Source organism: Cupressus sempervirens, chromosome 9 (genome assembly GCF_028749045.1).
Source record: "Cupressus sempervirens isolate cs-2001-9-10 chromosome 9, ASM2874904v1, whole genome shotgun sequence".
NCBI classification, from domain to species: domain Eukaryota; kingdom Viridiplantae; phylum Streptophyta; class Pinopsida; order Cupressales; family Cupressaceae; genus Cupressus; species Cupressus sempervirens.
In genome coordinates this window covers 578,980,365-579,004,704 of record NC_143126.1, presented here as the reverse complement: position 1 = coordinate 579,004,704, position 24,340 = coordinate 578,980,365, and the positions used below count along the sequence as shown (strand labels likewise).

General features: G+C 38.1%; 1 pseudogene; it reads right to left on the bottom strand.

Moving 5' to 3' along the window:
- Nucleotides 1-22,858: 22,858 nt before the first annotated feature.
- Nucleotides 22,859-23,626, bottom strand: LOC149539985 (uncharacterized; annotated as a pseudogene).
- Nucleotides 23,627-24,340: the final 714 nt, after the last annotated feature.

Here is a 24,340-nt window from a genome sequence, read left to right as displayed (position 1 = left end):
TTTGGAATGTCTTCTTGGTTTTGCCCTATCTGCATCCCACTTTAGAACTAAATCTCCTTCTCTAAAGGTTCTAACCCTAGTTTTCTTATCAAAACTCCTCTTCATCTGTTGCTAATGCATCTCTAGGGTCTACATAGCTTTATTTCTTTTCTCTTCTAACTCAATTACCATTGCCATTCTTACTGACATGGCACTATCTTCAATCAATTCAAGCTGATGAGCCAACTCCAAGGATGGGAATTCCAATGAGATTGGGAGTTTGGATTCCCTACCATATACTAGCAGAAAAGATGAATTCCCAACAGATCTCTTGGGTGTTATCCTATCAGCGCAAAGAGCAGTTCTTAATTTCTTATGCCAAACCCTCTGATTGTCTTCTATTGTCCTCTTCATGATTCTGATCAAATTCTTGTTGGAAGACTCAGCCAAACCATTACCCTGGGGATAGTAATTTGATGATGTGCTTAGGTTGATATTGTAGTTCATTCCCCATGCACAAATCTGGGTCCCAACAAAAGACTTAGCATTGTCTGAGATGATAGTAGAAGGAGCACCAAACCTAGATACAATTCCATCAAGAAATTCAAAAATTGATGGTTCTATGACATCCTTCAAGGAAACTACCTCTATCCATCTAGTAAAATAATCAGTAGCAGCCAAAATCCATTTATGACCTGCACTAGATGGAGGACTAATGGGGGCTATAAAATCCAACTCCCATTGGGTAAAGGGCTGATCCACCTGAATAGGACGAAGGGGGAGAGCTGCAAGCCTCTATTTTCCTGAGAAGAAGGCACATTTCTCACATTTTCTCACATATCCATAACAATCATGGAATAGAGATGGCCAATAATAACCAGCCCTCATAATCTTCATGGAAATTGTTCTTGCAGAGAAATGGCCACCATCAGGGCCATCATGAAATTCCTTAATCATCCTCTCAGCCTGATCCTCTTCAATGCATCTCAATAGGGTCCCATTAAAATCCCTCCTGAATAGGATACCATCAATTACAACATAGGGAATGGACTGTAGTCTATATTGTCTTCTTTTAGCTCTGTCCAATCCCTGAGGGTATCCATTCCCTGATAAGAAGCTCTTCATATCATTTATCCAGCTCTTTGGACCATTAACATTTCCTTCTTCCTGCTGCTCTATTATTACCATAGCATCCTCTTCATCTGAATCCTGGCCTGATTACATTTCTTTGCACAATCCTCTCCCTCTTACCAGCTTGGTAATTTGAATATCAACATCATACTCCATTACCTTAGTGATCCATGCAGCTCTATTTTCACTGATATCCTTGCTTAACAGGAAGTCCTTTACACTGGCATGGGGCACCAACAAATGGATCTTATTGTGGGACAAGAGGTGCTTGAATTTTTTCAAGGCTCTGATGACTGCAAGGGCCTGCTTCTCAACAAAGATGTACCTATTCTCATATTCCTTAAGCCCTTCACTAAAGAAGACTATGGACTTCTCCTCATCCTTGTCATTTGTTTGAGTCAAGACATCAGAGATACTTGACTCACCATCTAGAGTGTAGAGGATGAAATCTTTTTCAAAATTTGGGTTCATGAGAGTAGGGGTTGAGGCTATGGTTGTGTTGATCTCTTCAAAACTCTCCTTCCCTTCCTTGGTCCATGAGAAGACCGTACCTTTCTTAAGCATAGTTGTAAGAGGTTTCACCATGGTAGCAAGATTAGGAATAAACCTTCTTGCAAAATTTATTCTACCAAGGAAACTTTGCAACCCCTTCTTGTGTTTAGGAAGAGGAAGGGCAAGTATTGCCTTTTTTCTTTCCGGATCAATGGTCAGCCCATCCTTAGATACAATGTGTCCCAATAATTTTCCTTGGCTTGTAGCAAAGACACACTTGGTTGGGTTAAGGGAGACCCCAAACTCCCTACATCTTAGAAATACCTGTCTTAGATGATCAAAATGATCTTCTACATTTTTTGAATATACAGTTATATAATTAAGGTATACTAAGACAAACTTGTCAATTAATTTTTTGAAGGCCATCTCCATTGCCTTCTAAAATGTGGCACCTGCATTTTTTAGCCCAAATGGCATCTTGCAATAAGCATAGGTGCCCCATTTAGTAGTAAATGATGTCTTATGTCTGTCAGATTCTTTAACCAGCACTTAATTATAACCAGAGAATCCATTAAGAGAAGAGAACCTCCTTGACCCACTGACTTTGGACAGTATTTGCTCCATGGAAGGGAGAGGATGGTGATCTTTAAGGGAAGCTTGATTAAGATCCCTAAAGTCCACACACAGTCTGATTTCTCCATTCTTCTTCCTTATAGGGACAAGGTTACCTGACCATGATTAGTGTTTGATAGGAAATATTATATTAGCCTCTATCAACTTGGATAGTTCTTTTCTCATTAGAGGCTCAATCTTAGGATTCACTGGCCTCTATTTTTGCCTTACTAGTTTGGCCTTATCAACTAAATCTATGGTATGCTGAAACAAACTAGGGTCAAACCCTTTTAAGTCATCATATGTCCAAGAAAATACATCATTAAATTCTTGACATAGATGAATGAAGTTTTATTGCTCAGTTTCGGAACATACCTTCCCCATATTCAAAAATTTTCCATCAGCAATTGTAACTGGGGCATAATCATCCTTTTCTACAGCTAGATTCATTCCTTTGCCTCTTTTTTGATCATTAGGATTAAAGACTCTCTCCAAGGTAATGAGACCCTTGAGAAACTTGTTAGAACTAAGATGAATGATCTGATCACCATATTGATCTTGCAATCTTGACTGGTTTCTATCTGAGAATTCTACCTCATTCTGCAAGAAACTCACAATTTACTCATTAGAATCAAACACCTGCCAATGAGTGTTGTTGTCAGGGATGGCAGGCCTCACTACCACCCTTATCTATTGTTTTTTCTCCTCAAGATTTCCTGGTACATCATAAGATGCACCCACTGCTACGAGACTATCAACATGTCTATTTTCTTTCCTAGGAATGCTCTGAATATTAAATGTGTTGAAGCCCTCAAGCAAATCCCAGACTCTGTGTTTGTAAGACTTGAGTAGGACATTTTTGGTGATATTCTGGCTTCTCACTTGGTTAACTACCAACTCACTATCCCCATATACTCTCAAGGCTTGAATTCCTCTCTTTTGGGCAAGTAAGAGACCTTGAATCAAAGATTCATACTCGGCCACATTATTGGTGCAACTGAATTGGAGCCTAAAGGAGAAGTAGTATCTTATTTGTGTAGGAGAGATCAACATAACACCATCCCTTGATTCATTTCTATTTCTTGAGCCATCAAAGTACATACTCCATGTTCCATTTATATCATCATTAGTCCTAATTAGATCAGGAACTTGAGCATCTTTCTCTATTATGCAATATGTATTAAGTCCTGTCTCAAGAGTTTCTGACATAGGCTCAAAATGATATGCATTAGCCCATTCATCCAAGAAGAAATCAAGAATCTCTGCTATGGAAGTGGCAGGCTCATTTACTATGTCATTTTCATCCATCTCTAGAATAGGGCAATTCATGTTGATGGGATTGGGGCTGTAAGATTCAGTTTGATGAAGGGCTTGAGGTTCTGCTCTAATTGAGGCATTGGCTCCATAGCTGGTCCTAAATGACATATATGACCAATCAGAAAATATGAATCCACCAATTTGAGTAGTGAAGTCTCTTGAAAGACAAATAGCAAAATGGGGCTTGACTTCGGCAACAGATATGTCTTGAATCACAGTGCAACCAGGGCATGCATGTAGGGCCATCTCCACATTCCTAAGGATACCTGCAATTTTGACAGTACTACCATCCAACTATAAGACATCCCTAACAATGGGCTCATACTTCATTCCTAAAGCATCAAAAACACACCTAGGCATCACTGAGCTACTAGCCCCTGAATCTATCATGCAATTATGGACTAATTTGCCCCCTATAATTAGAGAAACATAAAATGGAGGAGGTCTAAGCTTTTTACTTGTCTCCACATCCCCTACTAGTTGTACAAGACTTGTGGCACTCTCCATGGTAGATGGTTGATCCTTGGGTTCAATCTTCTCTAATTCTTGTTGCAACATCTTCTTCTGCATTGGTATGGTAGCAACAGCATCCCACATAGAAATGTTCACATTTGTCTTCTTCATTTTCTCTACCACACTAAATGGTGCATTAGGAACTTTGGTAGAAACTTTGAAAGCTGCACTTATAAGAGGTTGAGATGGGGCAACATAAGGATCACTTGCCTCTTTCCTTCTAGAATCTTTCCTTTGCTTCTGTGAAGTACTTGTTCATTCATTTGCTGCTTGTTTATGAGGTGTAGCACTTGAAGTTGAGGCCTGATTAGGAGGAGGAGGGACAACATCTTCCATAGCTCTTTTTTTTCTTCTAGTGTTATGAGCGATGGAATCCTGGTTTACATTACAATGCTCCCCAATCTGATGATTCATGAAAGAGAAATCATCATGCCCTTGAATGTATGAGGCCTCCTTCGAATGATCCTCCTTGTATGATTGCTTTGCTATAGGTTCTTGGATAGTTAGGGCAAAATAAGATTCTTCCTTCTGGCACATGCAATAGGCATAAGAATAGTTGCAGGAAGGACATAAATCTTGATCTTAGGCCAAGTTGTTTTGAGGGACTATAGCTTTGTTTTGATCTGAGCTTGAAGTAGAAGCATGACTATTTTTCCTACCTAGATCAAAAGAGATATTCCACTTATTAGGGGGCCTACCACCATTTGGAGCTTGATATTGCAATTGGGGAGGCTTGCCACCTTGAGCTTGGTGCCTTTCTGAGATCACCACCTTGTTACTCATTTTTTGTATCATAGAGAAACTATCCTCTAATCTCTTTCCTTGGTCTTTCAACTCCCTCCCCTGCTCTTGCAATTTTTTATCCAGGGTCCTCTCTCTCTTATCTATATTCAGCACTAGACCTTGGAGCATCTCTTTGAGTTCATCTATCCTATTTGAGGATGTGGAAACTTGGGGAACTAGAGTAAGGGCTTGTGATGTAGAAGTTGTAGGAAGAGGGGCCATTGCCAGTTGATGATTTGGGATATCAGGAAAGAAAGGCATAGGGGGCCTTGGAGCCAACTTTCCTCCTTGTATTAGGATGTTCTTAGCTTTTATGGCTATCTCATAGGCATTAGGCAAGGTACCTCCTCCCATAGTTTGGATTGTAGTGGCAATATCATTGTTAAAAGCTCTAAGGTAATGCAAGAAGGCATTACCAGGGGTAGGTTTCACTGTAGTAGGTATTCTATCCCATGTCTTTTGAAATCTATAGTTAAAATCAATCATACACTCATGTGGGGCTCTTTTAATAGTAGTCAACTACTCTAAAAGTGACAGATAGTCACTTCTATCCTCAAAATGTTTGCATAATCCTACTCCTAGTCCATCCCAATCAGTTATAAAACCATGAGCTAAGCCTCTATACCACTATAATGCTTTTCCTTTTAAAGATAAGGCTAGAAGTCTGACAGCAACATCATCCTCTGTAATACCATGAATATTACAAACATTTGCTACTTCTTGGATATGCTCTAAAGGGGAGATGGAAGCTTCACCAATAAAATCAGGTATACTTTTTAGTGTAGATACTGGTATATCATATCTTTGGGATAACAATAGAGGACTTCCACCATTAAAGGTGGAAAAAGCATGAACTCTTGGCTGTGCCATGTAAACAAGTGTTCTATTGATGAGTGTTGATGGCAATGTAGGTTGAGTTTGAACAATAGGAGAAGTAGAGATAGATCTTACAAGTATATTAACTATTATTACACCCCTAACTGGTGATAATGGAGTTCTAGTCCTCCTTCTTCTAGGATTTGAAAGAGAAAGCTCTTGATATTGAAATTTACCTCTAGAAGATGCCCTTGTTTCAGCTCTGGGCATGAATTTTTGCAACTTTGGCCTGGAACTAGATTTGTTGATGTTCAAAGTTGCCAAGTACTTTGAAGAATCAACCTCTTGAAGGCTTCAACACTGAATCCAGTACTATCTCTTTAGTATTAATCTTGAACTCTTTCTTCTTTGACACTAGTAGACTTTAAATCTTTAATAGGTGACTCCCACCGAGCATGCCGAAAACTATTGTCACTTAGGCTTGCACCCTTGTCCAAGGCCTATGCACGAGGACAACCTAGTGAAACATGGAAACAACCTCCAAGTTGTGGGACTTGAACTATGAGGTTAAGTCTCCAGAGAAGGCCGACTTCCTCTTACTATCAGGGCAGACCTATCTACTTCTTAGAGAGGAAAAGGGAGAAGGAGAGCATGAAAGCAAATCTACCTAGTCTAATCTAAGGAGGTGATGCACCAAAATAGAGTGTTTGGACCAATCTCTGCCCATATGTATGCTACTGAACCAGAATGAAACTAAGGATATACACATCCAGACTTGCTTTAATCAAATAACCACATATATATCAGAAAACCAAGATGAATGACACAAGGAAGAAGTTCATTTATATATCATTCATAGCCCAACAGAGATCTAGTCATGCAAATTATAGATTTCCACAAAACAATGCCACGGGCAAAGAATTCTTGCACTTAAATACCAATGGCTGAAGGAGATAAGTGGAGAATCAGACAGTTCAGAGGCACAAGGGAATTTACACTAGAATTGTACAGCAATAGCAAAGAAAAAAAAATTTGGAGAGAAGGTCCCCCTTACAAAAACTACAAAATCTTCCTTTATAGTTTAGGCATAACTGAGATCTTTTCCAACTAAAATTACTTCACAGCTACCCGCCATTAAGTCCTGCGGAGGAGAATCATGGGGATCTGAAGAAAATCTGATTTTTTTTTGCCAAATAATGCCCTGAGAAGATAGAAATGGTGCCATAATTGTGCTCTGACCTGGTAGATGGATCGATTGAGACAGTGGAGTATCTTTCCTCATTCTTCATTCATTCTGGGTGGTTTGGATTGATCGCCAAGATCAGATCGCACAACAAAATAGATCACCTTCATTTTTTGGTTCATGAATCAGCAGGGTCAGAAAGTCAACCTAGTTTCACAAGCCAACTAGGCCACGCGGGCCAATCGCTTCTTTTCGTTCTGCCACCTAGGAAGTCCTCTGTGGTTGACCTCCTTTTATTGAACTAACCATGCCACCCTTCAAACTATTATCATTAATTGTAACGATCACACTAACTGCTAGTCATTAACTACCAACCTTAGCCGAACCAATGAGATATGTGTCAACAAGGCGCTATGTCGCCATGGTATCCACCATGCAGCTTTTGATGGTGAGATAGTGCCAACCGTTGATCTACCTTAAATCTAATGATCGTGGAGACTTGTCATACCACTATACTGTTCCTACCCCGGGCCCATCATACCAGGCACCACCTTAGCAACCGCACCACACTCGAATGACACCTGGCAATACCCGATAGATGTACCTTGGTGAGACTTGGCTCCACTAATCCAGGTGGCGAAAGGGCGCTATGTTGCTATGGTAAGGACCATGCAACTTCACCATAGTGAGATGGTGCCATCCGTTGATCTGGACTGATCTGGCAATTACAAGCAACCCAAACCCTTTACTGTGCTAGCTACATGAAAATATGGTCCCACCATGACACATGGGACCCAGGCACTATCTCACTGTTGATATCTCTCGAGCAGTTCCTCATAGTGCGATGGCGCCTGTCATAGATCAATCTCAATCTGACGATCAGAACCACCTTGTACTCTACACATCCCCTAAAAGTCATTGGGCCCATGAACCACATATGCTTTGAGTCATACACTTGGCACCTCCCTATTGGCCTTTGAAGCACCAACTTGGAAGACCCAAAAATTTGACCCCACAGGGCGGCCATGTGTCAACTAAGCGCCATGTCACTAGGTCAAATCCCCATAGCGCCATAGTGCCCAACTATAATAATTCCTTCCTTTGCAAATGTGTTCCATTTTGATTGGCTAGCATGACATGAAACTTCAACTGAGCTAACAAGGTACTAGCTGGGAGCCACCCACTTGCCTGAAGTCTCACCGTGGTGACTTTTCCGTTTGGGCACTATGTCACTATCGAAAAACTCATGAGTTTTTTGATGGCAACATGGCACCCCAAAAACATTTTTGACTTCCCGAACCTCTTCCATTGGTCCGCCCATGAACATTGGGACTCACCATAGAAACACCCTTCAGTCGGCCAGGCGCTATGTCGCTAATGGAAAACTCGTGAGTTTTTTGTTGGCACCATTGCGTCTTGTTGCCTTTTAAACTTTTCAACCCACCAAAACATGTTCGCCCATCCCGCCGAACCCACCGAACACATGTCAATAGGGTGCCATGTCGCTAACATAAATTTCATGCAGCTTCTCCATAGCAAGATGGTGCCTGCCCTCGATCTTTGCAGATCTGACGATGGAGAACTTGCGGGCCACAAAATATATCATAAGGTTTATTTGGTATTTAAATATCTCCACGGGTATTTGACTATGGATATTTCAAAGGCGGGAAGGGCAATATGAATTATGAATTTGGTGGGAGATTAAAATAAAATAGTTACTTTATCATTTAAAGTTACTTTATAACAAAAGTAACTTAAGTGACTTAAAGAAAAAATTGGCTTTTATCCCACATTGCCTAGTTGTTTGCATCTTCCCTCACATCGAGGTTATAAAAGTAAGGATCTATATTGGGATTTACACCATGAGATATGATATTGATAAAATACAAATAGGTTTCTTAAATGTGACTATGGTTACTTAAAGATGAAACTCCTTAAGAAATTTGGAAGGCTGGACATAGCCCCAGCCGCTTCTTGGAGATTCAGTTTTGATAAGAATAAGTGTGGAATTATACTGCTCGAGTTAGGATTTGCATCAAAGAAAACCTTAGCTAAGCAAGTACGACATAGTGAAGATTGTTAATGCAAGTAGAAGTCTATTTTGAATGTAGTAGTGAAAACTATGACCTTGATGATAGTGGCACTGGGACTTTCTACTATAGACCGTAGAGATATTGGGAAGACAGGAGCCCTAGTAACTAGGGAAGGTGCTCGAGTTTGATAGCATGTGACTCATATGCAATTTGTGAGTGGAGGCATCTATGGTATAGAAATTCAACATCAGAAACAAACATATAGGAGTGAAGGGAACCAAACACTTCGGGAAGAGTAGATAACATGCAACATATAGTGTAGGAAGAATGGATGACAGAAGATGTGGATGTTGAGTTTAATTGGGCATGACTGTCGATATTCTTCTATGGGCTAACAAGCGGGTTGCTAGAGATATCCAAGAATAATGACTATCAAAGGCCCACCTTAGACCTGTTGTTCACCAAATTGGGTCACACAATATGCTATTTTTCCATTGCAGGCATTACCAAGTTCTTCCCTTTTTATTGTATTTTGGAGTGTTGTGAAAACATGTATGGGTTTAGCCCATTTACTAATTGTATTTTCTATCACGCTGCAAAATAGTTTTGCAAACAAAGGGCTAATCATTATTATCCTATAATAGGATGAGTTCTTCATATTACTGCTCTTAAAAAGGAGCATTGCTAAATTAGTTGTCCCCTTTAGGAAACCCTTGTTGGCCGATATTATTGAAGATTTTCATAATATGCAGTGCAAGAATTTTCATGCCCCATTTAGATACTCTACTTGAAGCTCAACCAAGTATTTTTCTTTTGCCAACACCCAACTTCTTAATACCCATCTTGACCACAACAAAAAGATTTGTCATATTGCTGACCAAAGGTTTTGGTTCCACCTCACATTCTTGTTCTTAAAGTTGCCTTACATGATCATACCGCTGAATAGCCATGATAAAATTTTCAGTTTGCTTCTTGGTCGAAGTTCCTTCCGAAATAACTTGGGGTTATTTTTAACAAAAAAAAAATAGCTCCTCCCACCTTGTGATCATACGATCAGCTTTTTTCTTCTTGTAAGCATTATTTGATGTCAACTCTCTTATATTTCTCCTAGCCATTTCACATTCCTCATCAAACCATGCATTGGATGTAAAGCAATTTGTTTCAAACTGCCTTTGTTCCTCTCAAAAGGCTAAGTTGCCAATTCGGATTCTAGTTCGTATGCAAGTTTGATATTTGGGTCCGACATTTGCTCAATTTTTTTTTTGGGCTGGGTGGGTTGGGTTTGGTTCCTTTTGGGTTCGTTCGTATAAGATTTTTTTAAAATAGAAAAATTATATATATGTAAACATATGCTACAGAAAATAAATTTATACACCACTACGCTAATATTATAACAATTTAGCAACATAAACCACCATATATATTCATGATTTAGTTCGAACAGCATGACAAAATGTCAAAATACACTACTATATCAATATTTCAATTCAAAAACAATAATGCCAACATTACGAATCACTAATCAGTAAACACTATCAGTCATGTGATCAAAAATCATCAAAGAATTCCTCATCATTAGGTAGACGTCAATTAGAAGCACAATTAGTGCCACTAGCATCAAAAGTCTCAACTATAGTCTTAGGATCAGCTTCAACATCACTATGTATCTCATCATTATATTCACCATCATCAATTTCTAGTACATCAAAGTGGGCTTCCAACTCTATAGAATTTGGTTCAACATCCCATTATTTTGCCTCCCCTTTTTTGTAAGTGTTCTCTTTGTGACTTGTGAGCCTCAAGTTGGAATGAACAAAGACCAAGTTATCTACCTTCTTGGAGTTTAGTCGGTTGCATTTTATTGAGTGGATAAAGGAGTATGTGCTCCAATTTCTCTCAGATGATGATGAACTAGTAAACTATCAAGAGTTACAAATTTGAAATTATAGAGTGAAGAGTTTTAAATATTTATTATATTTATGAACAAGAAATTACATATTAGAATCTTAAGATTAAAGAACTTAGTTGTGATAAAATTTTGATGGCAACAGGCTGCAAGAGTTGGTACTTTTGTCCATGGAAGTACCACTATTTATGAGCACTAGCATTGCTCTTGTCTTTAAAAGCATCAAGACCACAATCATTGGTGCTCACAAAACTCATAAATTTAGACCTCACTGCTAATTGTGTCATGTCCCCTTTTCAAATAATTAAAAAATAATAATCTTTGCTAAGCCAGGCAGGCCGAAGAAAGTGAAGTTTTGGAAAAAGGGGGTTAATCTTTGGAAACCGTTGCACTAATAAATAAAAATTATTATTAAAATATGTTTCATTAACCTCTCTTGGACGTGAGTTACAGTTATGTCCTCTTTTAAGGGGTTTGGAGGCATTTTGGGCTGATACCAGAACTTGATTTTCGCTCATTCTTTGTTATTCTTCAGAGGCTGCCAAACCTATGGAGAAGGAGACCCAAGAACGGGAGTTTGCAGGTTTCCAGGGAGACCCAAGAATGGGAGTTTTTAGGTTTCTAGGAAGGCTAAGGATGGGAGTTTGAAGCCATTCCATGTGCATGCTCATATAGAGTTTGCCTTTGTGCTGAACAGTGTAGATTTGTGGGTTTTTGGGTGTGTTTTTTCAATGAGTTTGGTGTTTTCAGTTAAGCATTTCATATCAGTTTTGGTTGCTTCTGTATTTCAGACTTTAAGCTGTTAAAATAGAGCTGAATATATGTATTGGGATGTGATTAAACTTCTGAGATAGTTTATTATTGTTTTTGTGGTGTTTCCAAGCATTTTTGTGTTAATTTCGAGAGCTCGATGAGCATAGTTTTTGTCCTACATTTTTGAGCTGTTGTGTAAAGGCTATACGGATCTGGAAATGTCAATTTGTAGGCTGTTATGCTGCTGAAATTTCTGTAAAAATTTCCATTTTTAGATTTATTAATAATTTGTGAAGTTGTGAAGCTTTTAGCACTATTTTCAGCATACCCGATTTGGGGTTTCATTGAGAAATTGGTGGATCTTTGTGATATTAGTTGTTTGATCTTAAAGATCTGATTAAAGGTTGGAAATATCATACAAAATCAGAAAAGGGGATATTTCCGTGGTATCATAGCCATGATCTTGCTAGCCTAAGGGTTTGTAGAAGTTTGCAGGTCAGTTTTGACAACTACCTAGATCTTGCATTTCAGTTTTGAGAACTACCCAAATTTTGCATGTCATAATTTATGGTTGCATGTTGCTTCTAATCAGATGCATGTCAAAATTTATGGTTGCATGCTACTTCTAATCATTTTCATGTTAGTTCTTAGTGAATTTGGTGGTTGTAGAAGTTTGCATTTCAGTTTTGACAAGTACCCAGATCTTGCATGTCAGTTTTGACAACTACCCAGATCTTGCATGTCATAATTTGGTGGTTGCATGTTGCTTCTAATCAGTTGCATGTCCAAATCTATGGTTTCATGCTGCTTCTAATCATTTTCATGTTAGTTTTTGGTGAATTTGGTGGTTGTAGAAGTTTGCATGTTGTTTTTTGACAACTACCCAGATCTTGCATGTCAGTTTTGACAACTACCCAGATCTTGCATGTCATAATTTGGTGGTTGCATGTTGCTTCTAATCAGTTGCATGTCCAAATCTATGGTTGCATGATACTTCTAATCATTTGCATGTTAGTTCTTGGTGTTTGGAGAAGTTATATCCTATTGGGGTTACACTCTACTTTATCCAGAATGGACAGGTATAGTACAGAGTCTCAGAGGGAACGATCTTGGACAATTGATAGCCAGAGTCAAAATAGTAGAAAGGATGGTTATTTAGACATTTGAGATAAACTTATGAAAATAAGCCATGACATGTCTAAATAGTTGGTTGAGCACCACTATATAATGAATGACATGTTATCTGACCCAGCTAAGGTGGATAAGTTGACTGGATTTCTATTTGGCAGATTTTCTCACAGGACAAATGACACAATTCCCAAGAACTTGCATGAGGAGTTTGAGAAACTAGCTGATAGCCAGGTAGAGGTCTCAGATTCTACTCTGCCACAGGAGGTGGTGGGAAAGGATATTACACAGATTGATAGTAATGGTCAACTCGATACTCAAATTGAGACAATTGTTTACAGGTTGTCAAAGGGTGATGCCACAGGTATTCAGGATGGTATAGTTACAATAGGCAGTGACTACAGTGTAGTGGGTTCAGATGATGATTATGAGGATGTTGTTGTGCAGGATGGTGAGATACCTAGTAGAGATGAGCAAACATTGAGCATTCATGACTTTGCTGAGAAAGAGTACCAGGCACAGTTAGATGCTTCATCACATGAGGTTGAGGCAGGTAGTACTTCACATGATTTATCCCGCCAGCTGAACGTGAGTGAAGATAGTATTTTGACTTCATTATCTCATCATGATAGGTATGTGGAGTTAGTTGGTATTGGTCATATTACTCAAGTGAGGATTTTGCTTGAGTTACCAGCTGATTCTAGTTTACAGATATGGACTTAAGATTGTTATATTGGCATTTGGGATTCAGTTGACAGGAGATCTTTAACACTTTTTGGTAGCAGTGTTTGTTTGGGTGCTATCATGGATTTGATTAGCAGATTGCACGGTGTTGTCTTTTCTTGTGCTAGCATCTTGTCCAATTTTGGTATTAGTTTTTATACACCGATGTTGGGCTTTGCTCATATATCCAATCGACCATACTTGCTAGAATGTGTTGATGATATTTCATATTTGGCAGTGTGTATAGATGAGTCCTAGGATCATATTGGCATTGATGACATCTAGGAGGATGCAGTGGGCAATTTTGAAGACTTAGTTTCCTTGGGTATAGAGGAGTTGGACAGCAATGCTAATATTTTTGATACTCTGTATGCTGATATGAGTTTTAGATTTGATTCACAGGATATGGATGGTAATACTCTAGAGACTAGTAACTTTGAGGATACTCCTTTAGACAGTGCATCAGAGGAGGTTTGTAGGAGACAGTCAATCCAGTGCCATCATGTGTCTAATCAGTTGAGAGTTAATGACCAAGAGACTGCTATCACTTGCCAGCATTTCGATGCTGTTCGTCAGTTGTTAGCAGTTTATGGATGGGGTTCTCCTACTAGTGATAAGCAAGGAGGTAGTTATCTTTCCTTGATAGAGTTCCACTCTTTATGGGAGGCTATCCAGATTCTGAGACAGGATTATATGTAGTTGGTAGCCAACAGAGATTATCTTATGAAGTGGGGCAGTACATCATATGATGCATTGTTGGCCAAGGAAGATGAGGTGAGTGAGCTTACTGAGCAGCTTGTGGTGACTTCTGAGATTCTTGAGAGTACACAGTTGGCTTTCAAGGAGTCATAGTTTCATTTGGCTAAGGTGACCATGGAGTTAGAGTGACTACAGTCTTCACCTGATTCTATACAGTCACAAGCAATGGTGTTTGGTGATCCGAGGATGTCCATGGTCGAGATTGTCAGAGACAGTGGAGATGGGGATGCATCCATTCTTGATACTAACATTGGAATATCAGGTTCATTCCCACTAGAGTTAGGTTCAGTTGAGTTGGGTGTTGTAGCAGATTGTTGTATGCCTGACATGGTGGTGGCCTCTAGTATTGATGGCACAGAGACTAGAGATTTATCAAAGATCATGTGTGATGTTGGTGAGTCGGCAGTTGGCATGGTTCCTACTAGTAACACTACTCCCTTGGTGATATCTTCGGAGGTAGTAGTTAGTTCCAACATGGTTAATGATCAATTGTAGTTAGTTACATCTGGATTACAGTCTGAGCCACTGACTGAGATTGGTGCATTCTATCGGCATTACACTGTGAGGTATGCTCATCAATTTACCTTTGATGACCATGTTGATGAGATAATGATACAGAGATGTACCTTGGTTCCTAGTGCTTATCATCAGTTATGGGACAATTTGTTGCCTCAAGATGAGAGTTGTGATGGGCATGACATGGCGATAGGTTCTACAGTTGACAGCTTGATAATACATGACTTAGAGCAGGAGTTTCAGAGTGATGCTTCAGTGGGTGTTGTTATTGATTCTACTCCTTTGGCTATGACATCTCCTGACTTAGCTGGTGATCAGTCACAGTGGGTTGTATCACTTGTTCATGGTGAGTTGTTGACTAAGGTTGGTTTTTTTTATCAACATTATATTGCAAGGTATGTACATTAGTTAGCATTTGATCCTTGTGTTGAGGAGTTGATGGCAGGAAGATTTGGTTTGGGTTCCAATTCTTGCTATTTATCTTGTGATGGCTTTTCACCATCAGGGGTGCATGGTAGTTATGTTTATGAGATAGTGGCCGATGATTTGCAAAGTTGTGTTGACTGCAAGAGTTGTACAGTGTGTGGATTCTCCATACTTGGTACAGTTTCATTCAAGAGCATTCACCATTGTTGCAGAGTTGGATTGTGCATTCCATATAGGCCAGTGGGATGCGTTGATGGTATTTACTGTGTTGGTAGTTTGATTTGTCCACTTTGCTTGGGTTCTGATGTTCTAAGAGTTTGTGCCTAATGGGTTTTTTATTGTGGTAGTGGTGATTTTGGAGTTTGGTTGAGCTATAATTGTCAGTTTGATTATGGATTCCTCTTGGTCATATTACAGAGGATATTGCAGGAGCCTGTGTTAATTGGTAGTAGTATAGTTCATGACTACATTTGGGATCCAGGTGGATTGATTGGTTTATTGTTCAACCATTGCTTGAGGACAAGCAATGTTTGGGAGGGGAGGACTTGTCATGTTCCCTTTTCAAATAATTAAAAAATAATAATCTTTGCTAAGCCAAGCAGGCCCAAGAAAGTGAAGTTTCGGAAAAAGGGGGTTAATCTTTGGAAACCGTTGGACTAATAAATAAAAATTATTATTAAAATATGTTTCATTAACCTCTCTTGGACGTGAGTTACATTTATGCCCTCTTTTAAGGGGTTTGGAGGCTTTTTGGGTTGATACCAGAACTCGATTTTCGCTCATTCTTTGTTATTCTTCAGAGGCTGCCAAACCTGTGGAGAAGGAGACCCAAGAATGAGAGTTTGCATGTTTCTAGGAAGGCTAAGGATGGGAGTTTGAAGCCATTCTATGTGCATGCTCATACAGAGTTTGCCTTTGTGCTGAACAGTGTAGATTTGTGGGTTTTTGGGTGTGTTTTTTGCATGAGTTTGGTGTTTTCAGTTGAGCATTTCATATCAGTTTTGGTTGCTATTGTATTTCAGAATTTAAGCTGTTAAAATAGAGCTGAATATATGTATTGGGACATGATTAAACTTCTGAGATAGTTTATTATTGTTTTTGTGGTGTTTTCGGGCATTTTTGTGTTAATTTCGAGAGCCCAATGAGCATAGTTTTTGTCCTACATTTTTGAGCTGTTGTGTAAAGGCTATACGGATCTAGAAATGTCAATTTGCAGGCTGTTATGCTGCTAAAAGTTCTGTAAACATTTCCATTTTCAGATTTATTAATAATTTGTGAAGTTGTGAAGCTTTTAGCACTATTTTCAGCATACCCGATTTGGGGTTTCATTGAGAAATTGGTGGATCTTTGTGATATTAGTTGTTTGATCTTAAAGATCTGATTAAAGGTTGTAAATATCATACAAAATCAGAAAAGGGGACATTTCAAATTGTAGGTGCTCTAGAAAGAGTCTTCAGAGGGCTGCCTTGTACCCTTTAGAAACTTCAAGATCTCTGTACAGAGCAACTCTAGTGTTGTTGGGGGTCAATGCAAAAGGGCAGTCATTTTATTCCATCTCTCTTCCATGATTACTTTTAGCTCCTTGAAGAACTTTTCATCAGGGTCTTGCTCTTTCTCATTTATGATGGCTCTAATATCTTCAATCATGGAGTCAATGCCATCATATACCTCACCCAAGAAAGGACTATCCATGTCAGGGTATCGGATCATCCTCAATATAGGCTCAGTGAACTTCAGAAGGTACTCAACACAATCCCACCAAGAGTCTCATAATATCCTTCCCTTGATGACAACTGCCCTTAAATTATTAGATTGCCTCCATACACTCCAGTTAGCACTGGTTACCATTCTAAACAATTCCTCTTTCACTTTGATAAGGTGTCTCAAAACAATAGTGTTGGAGGAAAAGTGGGTCTCAGCAACCTATTTTAAGATCAAAACAATAGTAGATTAAAAATTTAACATCAACTAATCTATTTAAATTTAAAAACATAAAAAGTTTACTAAACTAATGCGACTAGATTTTTAAACAATTGAACTTACCTTCAAGAGCTCCAATTTTAAGAATTGTCTAAATATGGCTTGTGTCATATGGTGGTTTGTGACAAACATTTGGATAACTTGTACTTTTTCATACAATTTTTTAATCCACTCAACCTTAGTGCCAATTTTTTGCAGCATTAGGTTGGGTGAGTGCACAACACAAGGTGTCCAAAAAATGTGTTCATGCCACTTCTCAAACAATAAGCCTGCAGCCCTACAATTCTTTGCATTGTTAGTTACTACTTGAACAAGATTCAGAGGGCCAACTTGCTTAATGGCTTGGATGAGAATGCTTGCAATGAAAGGATCGTCCTTTACCTGACCTTCACAATAAACAACTCTCAAAACATTGCACATCTTGTAGACACTGCAATAACATTCACCAGAGGATGATTCCTCGCATCTTTTCATCCATCTGATACTATTGTGACACCTATTTTGGCCCATGAATCCTTGATGGGTAGCATGGCAGCATCTATACGGGCCACCTCATCATCAAGTAAAGTGGTGTGTTTCTTCTCATAACAAGGGCCCTTGAACCCACTTGGAGCCTCATTAATTGCTCTCATCATGTATTACTAATATGGTGAGTGAACAACATTAAATGAAAGTCCATTTGCATATTCACATCTTGTAATGGCTTGATTGGAAAGGTCTCTAGCTTCATTTTGAAATGATGCTTCCAATGGTCCCATTGCTTTGTTATTTACAAGATGTTGTTGAGGAGTATGCAAAAATGGATGACCCTCAGCTGGTGGTTTATTGGTAACAAAAGTTGAAGACATTAATGAGATTTTCCCTTGCTTTGAAGGCCTACCACTTTGCAACAGATGAGCATCACTTGCCCTTCCAGTAGCTTCATCTGCTTTCTTTTGTTCTTGAATGTATTTGTTGACCATGTGATTTGGAAGGAAGGTTTTAGGTAGATTTCTATTTACTCTTGGCTTCCTTGTGCAAAATTTAATGCCTTTCTAAGGAATAAAGAACAAATGTGCTTTCACTCTACTACAGGAACTACTTAATGCCTCTTTGCAGTGGCTACAAATCCATACACAACCTCCTCCACCTGGAATTGGTTGAACTATTTTCATGTATTTTCATAATGGGGAGCATCTGTCAATTTTGAAGTGGGGGTTTCCAGTAACAGAATCACTTACAGTTGCAGCAATTCCTAGAATGATAGAATCTACAAATAGTAAACAACAAAAAAAGTAAATTTCTTTGATTTGGATGTGCAAAAAATAAAAATTCAAGATCCCCTCACAAGAACCTTTAGAATACAATAACACAATAAATTTGCATATGTAAATAAATGGCTAAATAGTCTAAGTTTTATATGTAACTTGGCTTCAAAGACAAATAATAGTATAATACGCTCAGATTCACAAATTGAAATAGTAAATACATTTCACTATTTGAGAATCTGAGATTGATTGCAGTCACATAGACCTGTTGTGTTTGCAACATATTAAGTAGTTAGACTGGTGCATCCTATCAACAAAAAATTGAATTACAAATATAAATATTATTATTAGATTATGATATTTATTAAATTATTTATTAACTTGTGCTTCTACCATGAATGGTGACTGTGTGCCTTTGCTGTGAATGGTGAATGGTGCCTTTGCCGTTAACCTGTGTCTGCAAAATGGAGCCATATTTGACCCGGGTCTGCAAAATCGAATTACCATCGACTTTTACCTTCAAATTGTGAATTCAAACCTAATATGAACCGACTTAGCATACACAGTGAATTGACTTACGACTTTCAGGTTGCCAAGCCAAATACGGTAACTTAGTTAAAAAGCCTCATGAATCAAATTTGTCAACTCATGACTATAGATACTATGCAAATATATTTTCTCTTCCTCACAAAGCCTCTCAAGCATGACCATGAAAGTATTATCATTTTTTTTGAGTCAATAGAATTCTTCCCTGTAAAAGTAGTTGTTGAGAGCACCAAGTTTTATCCCCAAGCTGCTTCTTTTCTGCCCACAAAAAATTAACACACATTAGTTTGTGATTTGACTTCAACTCCCATGTGTTCACCAATCGCAACTTCCTCAATTCTCTCATATTAATTATGCAACCATATTGCATTATATACCACACTTTGCAACATTGTAAGTGTTGCAAGTGAAAATACTCAACTTTGATCTTGCTAAACCATTGCAAATTATTAGATCAAAAGAACCAAATAAAGTAAGCAATTCTTCTCCAAATGGTTACAGCCTTCAATGTCTTCTGAGACTCTTTCCAGTGATGTTCTATCTTTTGTGAGCCAAATACGATTACAATTTTCTTTATGGCTGAGTATACTAGATTGTTTACTTATAGTCCTAACATAAAAATCCCCAATAAGGATAAGATCACCTTTCTGTGAGAACACAACAGTATCCTTTTTTCAAAAGGGTCTTTCTGGTCTATACAACACTTTTTATAAGTTTTGGACACTTGAGGGGCAAAGTAACATGTTGCAATTCTATTAAGGTTACTATTTTCTAAGATTTTAGACCATATAAACTGTTTCTTAGCATCCCCTTTTTCAACTAAATGAAAAGCCCTTCTATTTCTCTTACAAGAACCATGACAGATCTATGACCTTTACCATTACTTGCTGCTCCATTCCACACTACCAATTTCAAATATCCTTCAAAAAAGGGACACTTAATTCCTCCATGCTCATTTGTCTCTATGAGACAAGCAATGTCTCTACCTTCCGCAATAGGTCTTACCCCAGGCCCACAGCTCCAAGGATAACCTCTATAGTTCCAAAAAACTAAAGGAAGCCTGAGTAGAATTTGATTGTTATTTGTTTTGACATTGAAGTTGAGTCTTTATCGCTATGTGTGTTGACCTTGTTGCATAATTTCTTTTTGAAGAGTTTGCTGCCAAATCTTTGCTGCCCACTTGTTGTTCTGTCTACGAATGGTGACCAAAATGAGCAAATAACATCTCTACCTTTAAACAACCATGCCCTTTTACCTTCATTTCTAGCTGCTCTAATTTTTGACACTTCAAACCAAACCTTCTATCCTCTTTCTGCCTCATACTTGAACGATAATCTTCCTCTAAGAAGAAACGAGAAACCCTCAAGTTGTTTTTTTGCTTAACAAATTTCACTTGTAATGAATGTCAGACATAACTACTTTTATGGGCCTATCCCTTTCATCAAAAAACTTACCAACCCTCCATAATTGGCAGATTTGGCCTTGCCAAAACACTACTTATTTGAGAAGTCTCTTGTAAGATCAAGTGTGTTCATTTGTTCGATATTTTTCACTCCTTTGATAATTACATTTGCTACTCTTGTCTTTCCTTGATCTCTCTATCTTGTGTATTGTCCATAGACTCTACAAAAATATTTGCTTCCACATCTATTGGGCTGAATAATTACTGATATTGTCCCAAGTTTTGATAGTTTGTGAAAACGTCATTTGTCATCTTGAACCTCCATCTTTCTAAGCAATCTTGACTAATGCTGCAATTTCTCCTCATCATGGAATGTGTTTGTAAGCCCATTTTTCTTAGCTGCTACTTTGTCTATTGTTTGAGGTTTATCCTCGATGTTTTTGGAAACTGGCGTTGTATAAATGTTGCATTCTCTTTCATTTTTGTTATTTTGATTTTGTACATTTTGATCTTGTTCAATATTAGCAATATCCAAAGCCTTAAACATCATTTTTGATAATTTCACAGCAAGTTTTCCTTTTCTTGCATACTTCACTAATCGAGTCTACCTACACCTTAGGATTCCTTAATATTGTTTCCGATCGGCACACCCATGTGTCTCCTCCAAATTTGGTGCATTAATTTGAGGGTAACCTAGCATACTTGGCCCCTGTGTGATGATTTATTTCTCTGTCTGATTCCTGAAGCTAGAGTTCCAAAACCCTTTTGGAGTGCATGTTGGGAGGTTCCCCAAAACTCTGAAAGGTATTAGAAAACCTCCCTGTGTTAGCATTCCAAACATGGGTCTATGTTCTAAACTATCCTTATGAAACACTTGCACTACTTTCAACTTGTCATCTGTTTCAGTACCTGAACCTAAGTTGTTATACCTATCTATGACCATGACACCTCTGTTTCAACTACCAATACATCTCATTTATTTGAGAATCACCAGGCTCTAGTGAAGGTGAATCTTTTTCATCCTTTCAGTTCATTGAAGCCACCCTTTTTGGGTTTACAAATAGTTTAATGGGCGGTTTTGTAGTTATACGTTTTACGTTTTGCACAGTGTAAGATTTTAGCTAGAAGAAATAAAGAATATAAATAAATGACCCAGGAAAAAACATGGAACCTCAGTCCAATGCTTCCTTGCCTCGAAACCCAAAATTCTATACTCGAAAACCTATCTGTTTTATTGCAAACATCTGCTCAAGACACTAGACACTTTGCTTCCTTGCTCAGAACCCTAAATTGGATTTACTAACCCTACTCTGAAAGAAGATTATGCAAAATAATCATGATTCTCAACTCCTTCGAAGGAGCGTGTAAGAAAACCTATAATAAAATCTTCAAAATTTTGGACTGCCCGTGGCTTCAGGGTTAATGCCCTCCTTGGTGTTTTCTTCTGTCTAGAGTTAACTGCAATTTCTTAGTCGTGCTTTATATGTCGGCTAAGAATCAAAGATAAGGACACAAGAAAGGACCAAACAATTCCACAATCTAAATGTGACAGAATTGCAGCGGCCGGAGAGGAGCTTGAACAGGCAACATAAAGTTTATTAGATGGTTGAGCATCATGATAGTAATCTCGTGGTCAGAATAAATTCTAAACATCACACTAAACCACCAAAAGTTGAATCTTGAGTGCATTATCTTCTAACAGTAAGAGACCATCAAACTGAGAAAGAAAAAATGCCAGGCTTAATAATCCCACCTTCCATATGTAGGAAGCTCTCTTGACTGATGGTAGTTGTTTCAATCTTCTAGAATTATCGCCCCTCCATGCTGAAGATATATTTCACACATCAAATGCATTAAAGCTGTGAGAATTTCCTTAGCAAATGCCTGCTAGATTTTCTTAAAAAATTAGCTAGTGCAAGGCACTTAATTGAACTGTCAAAGTTCAGGCCCCCTAGATTGCGTGCAAATAATTAGAAAGCAATAAAAATTCAACGCATGGTTGAAGACCAATAAAAGGAAAAACAATCAAGAAACCCAGAAAGGAAATTAAAACAACAATTCAAGGATATTATATATTTAAATTCTTCTGAAAGCCTACAAGTTCTCATCTTTTACAAGTGCTATTCCAAAATTACGATTATTATACCCAAAACTGGAAATGAAAAAATTCACTGGGTATGAAACCAATTGTGTTGCAAAATGAATTAACCTTTTTATAATCATTAATTTTGGTTTAGCCATCCATTTTTTTACCATATTCACTAAAAATTTCTCGAGTCCAGACCACTGGGTATGAAACCAATTGTGTTGCAAAATGAATTAACCTTTTTATAATCATTAATTTTGGTTTAGCCATCCATTTTTTTACCATATTCACTAAAAATTTCTTGAGTCCAGACCCGAGTTTAATAATATTATTTCTAAACAGAAGAATTCATTGTACATGATCATATTTAACCAATGATTCTTCTTTTCAAATCAATTGAGTAGGACAATCAATGTTGTGCACATATAATAGAAGCAACTCACATCATATGTCAGTGCTATAATCACTATTAACAAAAAACTAATACATCTTTAATAATTGAACAAGGAAGCACCCATCAACTACCATTTAAAACACCGCAACAAGAAACTCTCAAATATATACATGGATGTAGGCAATCAAAACTAAACGGTCAAAAAACAACAAGGAGAGAAAAGAGGGTGAAAATCAAGCAGCAGGCATAAGCTACCAGGCTTCGCTGTTGGTCGGCGTAGGGTGTAAATGCCACTAATAGAGTTGTGCAAGTCCTTGTGCACCAGATGACCGTTACTCCTGCCATGACCATTAGAGCAATTCTTGAAGTTTGGTGAATTATCAGGCACAGAGCAGAAAACAAAAGTAGTGGCAGAAAACAGTAGCCCACAAAACTGAGGCATCTGTAGAGATCTAGGTTTCCATTTCTTCCAACCAACATGTTGATCACAACATAGAGGAAAAAGGAGGCCAAACATACCCAACCTAAAATTACTCTGAACTGGAGCTTCCTTGAGAGCAGTTGGCACACTCCCAAAGCCATACAAATAATGAAGGGCCCTGAGAGCTCGGCATCTTCATGCAACTCAGTTTTCACTTTAAAAGGTTTTAGTATGCTCCTTGTTTTCTTAAATATCATCTGGGTATTTATGCCCAGCTCTTCCAAAAGGGGAGCTTCTTCGGTCCTGACAAAAGGAGGAGCTGAGTATAGTGAAGAATATGGGAAGGTCATGTTGCCCACATCAAATGACATGGTTTATAGGGTGAAAGGAAGGAGAAGAAATAGGCAGAGGGCTCAAGTTAATTTTCTTTCTCTATTGAAGCACTGTGATGCCCACGTGAAATTGTGGGTTGGAATCCATTCGAATTCTCTAAAGATAAACTCAAATTAACAAATGTCCATTACAATTCTCCTTTGTTAAAACCTAGATCAAGAAGAGCATACCCTTTCTTTGTAGCTATGATTTCGATTACTTCTTTATTGGTTTTTGCATGAACATATTCAAAATCCATTGTGAGAATTCTTGACGCTATGGAGCTGTATTAGCTATCCACATAACAAGCCTGTTGAACTTTCGTGTGCTACTTTATTTTTCCCCTTTCGAAGCAACACTATTAATATTTAGCATAATTTATGTGAGAAAACTTATTAGTCCCTTCCTTTTTAAAAGGCAGTGAACTAATGTTTTTTTTCACACGCACCCTATTTCTTTTTTGGTACTCAACAGGTGTCATAAGGTTTAAGTAGCTGTATTAAGAAAATGTAATTATTAGTTGCTAATTTCAGATTTATGATTGGCCAAGAGCAATTTTGCTCGGGTTTATTGGCTTTTTCAAAAATTGTTATTGGACAAAAATGAGACGTATGTCAGTTGCAAAGGAAAATTATTTTTTGTTAATGTGATGGAAGGGTAGTGGATAGTGGAGATCGGTTAGCATTTAGTATGGTAACATCACAGAGCTAGCGAGCCACTGACAGTCGAGATGGATAAAGAGCATAACATATTTTCCAATTTCTAAATTATGAAGGAGCAGTTTTCGCGCAATTTGCAAAAGCAGAGGTATGAATGACGGGT